Source organism: Bombina bombina, chromosome 1, assembly GCF_027579735.1.
Source record: "Bombina bombina isolate aBomBom1 chromosome 1, aBomBom1.pri, whole genome shotgun sequence".
In the NCBI taxonomy this organism is placed as follows: domain Eukaryota; kingdom Metazoa; phylum Chordata; class Amphibia; order Anura; family Bombinatoridae; genus Bombina; species Bombina bombina.
The window spans coordinates 935803503-935809502 of NC_069499.1; positions in this window are offsets into that span (position 1 = coordinate 935803503).

The window sequence follows — 6000 nt, forward strand, 5'->3', positions numbered from 1 at the left end:
TAAGTTCATTTTTTCTTTGCTTCTGGTTGCTAGAAGCTTGTTCATTGGCATTTTTTTCCCATTTCTGAAACTGTCATTTAAGGAATTTGATCTATTTTGCTTTATATGTTGTTTTTTCTCTTACATATTGCAAGATGTCTCACGTTGCATCCGAGTCAGAAGATACTTCAGGAAAATCGCTGCCTAGTGCTGGAACTACCAAAGCTAAGTGTATCTGCTGTAAACTTTTGGTAGCTATTCCTCCAGCTGTTGTTTGTATTAATTGTCATGACAAACTTGTTAATGCAGATAATATTTCCTTTAGTAATGTACCTTTACCTGTTGCAGTTCCATCAACATCTAAGGTTCAGAATGTTCCTGATAACATAAGAGATTTTGTTTCTGAATCCATCAAGAAGGCTATGTCTGTTATTCCTCCTTCTAGTAAACATAAAAAAATCTTTTAAAACTTCTCTTTATACAGATGAATTTTTAAATGAACATCATCATTCTGATTCTGATGACTCTTCTGGTTCAGAGGATTCTGTCTCAGAGATTGATGCTGATAAATCTTCATATTTATTTAAAATGGAATTTATTCGTTCTTTACTTAAAGAAGTACTAATTGCTTTAGAAATTGAGGATTCTGGTCCTCTTGATACTAATTCTAACGTTTAGATAAGGTCTTTAAATCTCCTGTGGTTATTCCAGAAGTTTTTCCTGTTCCTAATGCTATTTCTGAAGTAATTTCCAGAGAATGGGATAAATTGGGTAATTCATTTACTCCTTCTAAACGTTTTAAGCAATTATATCCTGTGCCGTCTGACAGATTAGAATTTTGGGACAAAATCCCTAGAGTTGATGGGGCTATTTCTACCCTTGCTAAACGGACTACTATTCCTACGTCAGATGGTACTTTGTTTAAGGATCCTTTAGATAGGAAAATTGAATCCTTTCTAAGAAAAGCTTATCTGTGTTCAGGTAATCTTCTTAGACCTGCTATATCATTGGCTGATGTTGCTGCAGCTTCAACTTTTTGGTTGGAAACTTTAGCGCAACAAGTAACAGATCATGATTCTCATAATATTATTATTCTTCTTCAACATGCTAATAATTTTATCTGTGATGCCATTTTTGATATTATCAGAGTTGATGTCAGGTTTATGTCTCTAGCTATTTTAGCTAGAAGAGCTTTATGGCTTAAAACTTGGAATGCTGATATGGCTTCTAAATCAACTCTACTTTCCATTTCTTTTCAGGGTAACAAATTATTTGGTTCTCAGTTGGATTCTATTATCTCAACTGTTACTGGTGGGAAAGGAACTTTTTTACCACAGGATAAAAAATCTAAGGGTAAGAACAGGGCTAATAATCGTTTTCGTTCCTTTCGTTTCAACAAAGAACAAAAGCCTGATCCTTCATCCTCAGGAGCAGTTTCAGTTTGGAAACCATCTCCAGTCTGGAATAAATCCAAGCCTTCTAGAAAGGCAAAGCCAGCTTCTAAGTCCACATGAAGGTGCGACCCTCATTCCAGCTCAGCTGGTAGGGGGCAGATTACGTTTTTTTCAAAGAAATTTGGATCAATTCTGTTCACAATCTTTGGATTCAGAACATTGTTTCAGAAGGGTACAGAATTGGTTTCAAGATGAGACCTCCTGCAAAGAGATTTTTTCTTTCCCGTGTCCCAGTAAATCCAGTGAAAGCTCAAGCATTTCTGAATTGTGTTTCAGATCTAGAGTTGGCTGGAGTAATTATGCCAGTTCCTGTTCTGGAACAGGGGATGGGGTTTTATTCAAATCTCTTCATTGTACCAAAGAAGGAGAATTCCTTCAGACCAGTTCTGGATCTAAAAATATTGAATCGTTATGTAAGGATACCAACGTTCAAAATGGTAACTGTAAGGACTATCTTGCCTTTTGTTCAGCAAGGGCATTATATGTCCACAATAGATTTACAGGATGCATATCTGCATATTCCGATTCATCCAGATCATTATCAGTTCCTGAGATTCTCTTTTCTGGACAAGCATTACCAGTTTGTGGCTCTGCCGTTTGGCCTAGCTACAGCTCCAAGAATTTTTACAAAGGTTCTCGGTGCCTTTCTGTCTGTAATCAGAGAACAGGGTATTGTGGTATTTCCTTATTTGGACGATATCTTGGTACTTGCTCAGTCTTTACATTTAGCAGAATCTCATACGAATCGACTTGTGTTGTTTCTTCAAGATCATGGTTGGAGGATCAATTCACCAAAAAGTTCATTGACTCCTCAGACAAGGGTAACCTTTCTGGGTTTCCAGATAGATTCAGTGTCCATGACTCTGTCTTTGACAGACAAGAGACGTCTAAAATTGATCTCAGCTTGTCGAAACCTTCAGTCACAATCATTCCCTTCGGTAGCCTTATGCATGGAAATTCTAGGTCTTATGACTGCTGCATCGGACGCGATCCCCTTTGCTCGTTTTCACATGCGACCTCTTCAGCTCTGTATGCTGAATCAATGGTGCAAGGATTACACAAAGATATCTCAATCAATTTCTTTAAAACCGATTGTACGACACTCTCTAACGTGGTGGACAGATCACCATCGTTTAATTCAGGGGGCTTCTTTTGTGCTTCCGACCTGGACTGTAATTTCAACAGATGCAAGTCTCACAGGTTGGGGAGCTGTGTGGGGATCTCTGACGGCACAAGGAGTTTGGGAATCTCAGGAGGTGAGATTACCGATCAATATTTTGGAACTCCGTGCAATTTTCAGAGCTCTTCAGTTTTGGCCTCTTCTGAAGAGAGAATCGTTCATTTGTTTTCAGACAGACAATGTCACAACTGTGGCATACATCAATCATCAAGGAGGGACTCACAGTCCTCTGGCTATGAAAGAAGTATCTCGAATTTTGGTTTGGGCGGAATCCAGCTCCTGTCTAATCTCTGCGGTTCATATCCCAGGTATAGACAATTGGGAAGCGGATTATCTCAGTCGCCAAACGTTGCATCCGGGCGAATGGTCTCTTCACCCAGAGGTATTTCTTCAGATTGTTCAAATGTGGGAGCTTCCAGAAATAGATCTGATGGCGTCTCATCTAAACAAGAAACTTCCCAGGTATCTGTCCAGATCCCGGGATCCTCGGGCGGAAGCAGTGGATGCATTATCACTTCCTTGGAAGTATCATCCTGCCTATATCTTTCCGCCTCTAGTTCTTCTTCCAAGAGTAATCTCCAAGATTCTGAAGGAATGCTCGTTTGTTCTGCTGATAGCTCCGGCATGGCCTCACAGGTTTTGGTATGCGGATCTTGTCCGGATGGCCTCTTGCCATCCCTGGACTCTTCCACTAAGACCAGACCTTCTGTCGCAAGGTCCTTTTTTCCATCAGGATCTCAAATCCTTAAATTTAAAGGTATGGAGATTGAACGCTTGATTCTTGGTCAAAGAGGTTTCTCTGACTCTGTGATTAATACTATGTTACAGGCTCGTAAATCTGTATCCAGAGAAATATATTATAGAGTCTGGAAGACTTATATTTCTTGGTGTCTTTCTCATCATTTTTCTTTGCATTCTTTTAGAATTCCGAGAATTTTACAGTTTCTTCAGGATGGTTTAGATAAAGGTTTATCCGCAAGTTCTTTGAAAGGACAAATCTCTGCTCTTTCTGTTCTTTTTCACAGAAAGATTGCTAATCTTCCTGATATTCATTGTTTTGTACAAGCTTTGGTTCGTATAAAACCTGTCATTAAGTCAATTTCTCCTCCTTGGAGTTTGAATTTGGTTCTGGGGGCTCTTCAAGCTCCTCCGTTTGAACCTATGCATTCATTGGACATTAAATTACTTTCTTGGAAAGTTTTGTTCCTTTTGGCCATCTCTTTTGCCAGAAGAGTCTCTGAATTATCTGCTCTTCTTGTGAGTCTCCTTTTCTGATTTTTCATCAGGATAAGGCGGTGTTGCGAACTTCTTTTGAATTTTTACCTAAAGTTGTGAATTCCAACAACATTAGTAGAGAAATTGTGGTTCCTTCATTATGTCCTAATCCTAAGAATTCTAAGGAGAAATCGTTGCATTCTTTGGATGTTGTTAGAGCTTTGAAATATTATGTTGAAGCTACTAAGTCTTTCCGAAAGACTTCTAGTCTATTTGTTATCTTTTCCGGTTCTAGAAAAGGCCAGAAAGCTTCTGCCATTTCTTTGGCATCTTGGTTGAAATCTTTAATTCATCATGCCTATGTTGAGTCGGGTAAAACTCCGCCTCAAAGGATTACAGCTCATTCTACTAGGTCAGTTTCTACTTCCTGGGCGTTTAGGAATGAAGCTTCGATTGATCAGATTTGCAAAGCAGCAACTTGGTCCTCTTTGCATACTTTTACTAAATTCTACCATTTTGATGTATTTTCTTCCTCTGAAGCAGTTTTTGGTAGAAAAGTACTTCAGGCAGCGGTTTCAGTTTGAATCTTCTGTTTATGTTTTTCATTAAACTTATTTTGGGTGTGGATTATTTTCAGCAGGAATTGGCTGTCTTTATTTTATCCCTCCCTCTCTAGTGACTCTTGCGTGGAAAGATCCACATCTTGGGTAATCATTATCCCATACGTCACTAGCTCATGGACTCTTGCTAATTACATGAAAGAAAACATAATTTATGTAAGAACTTACCTGATAAATTCATTTCTTTCATATTAGCAAGAGTCAATGAGGCCCGCCCTTTTTTGTGGTGGTTATGATTTTTTTGTATAAAGCACAATTATTCCAATTCCTTATTTTATATGCTTTCGCACTTTTTTCTTATCACCCCACTTCTTGGCTATTCGTTAAACTGAATTGTGGGTGTGGTGAGGGGTGTATTTATAGGCGTTTTGAGGTTTGGGAAACTTTGCCCCTCCTGGTAGGAATGTATATCCCATACGTCACTAGCTCATGGACTCTTGCTAATATGAAAGAAATGAATTTATCAGGTAAGTTCTTACATAAATTATGTTATATATATATAGTCACACAGTAATCATAAACAAATCAGTATGGTGGGGTATATGTGAAGTGAAAGTATGTTTATATAATATATTGCAGGGGTATGCATAAAGAGACCAGGGTGATATGATATTCAGGGGGGTATGCATGAAGAGACCAGGGGGATATTGATATGCAGGGGGGTATGCATGAAGAGACCAGGGTGATATTGATATGCAAGGGGGGTATGCATGAAGATACCATGGTGATATTGATATGCAGGGGGTGTATGCATGGAGATACCATGGTGATATTGATATGCAGGGGGGTATGCATGAAGAGACCAGGGTGATATTGATATCTGCAGGGGGGATATGCATGAAGAGACCATGGTGATATATATTGATATGCAGGGGGGGTATGCAATGCATGAAGAGAGAGACCAGGGTGATTGATATGCAGGGGGGGTGATGCATGATGAAGAGACCAGGGTGAAGTTTTCAAGAACTGATATGATCTCTGATTCTGATATATATGTATATCTAGTGTGTGTGTGTGTTAATGTGTGTGTGTGTGTGTGTTTTAATGTGTGTGTGTTTTTTAATGTGTGTGTGTATCTGTATTAGTGTGTGAAAGCCTTCTTCTTCCAAGCAGGAACAATCCAAGTCTTCTTGAAAACCCAATCAGTCTTGAAACAAGGGAAAACAATCAAAGAAACCCGCAGCTGATTCCATATCAGCATGAAGAGTTTGCCCCCAATCCGGGATCGGATCAGGTGGGGGTCAGACTTTCTCAGTTCTCTTAAGCCTGGATACAAGATTTCCCAGATCCCTGGACTGTGGACATAGTATCCCAGGGTTACAAATTGGAATTCAAGACTTTTCCTCCCAGAGGCAGATTTCATCTCTCAAGATTATCTGCAGACCAGATAAAGAGAGAGACATTCTTGAAAAGTATACAACGTCTTTCCTCCCTGGAGTGATAGTTCCAGTGCAGGAACAGGGTCTCGGGATCTACTCCAACCTATTTGTGGTTCCCAAAAAAGAGGGAACTTTCCGTCCCATTCTAGACTTGAAGTGTCTAAACAAGTTTC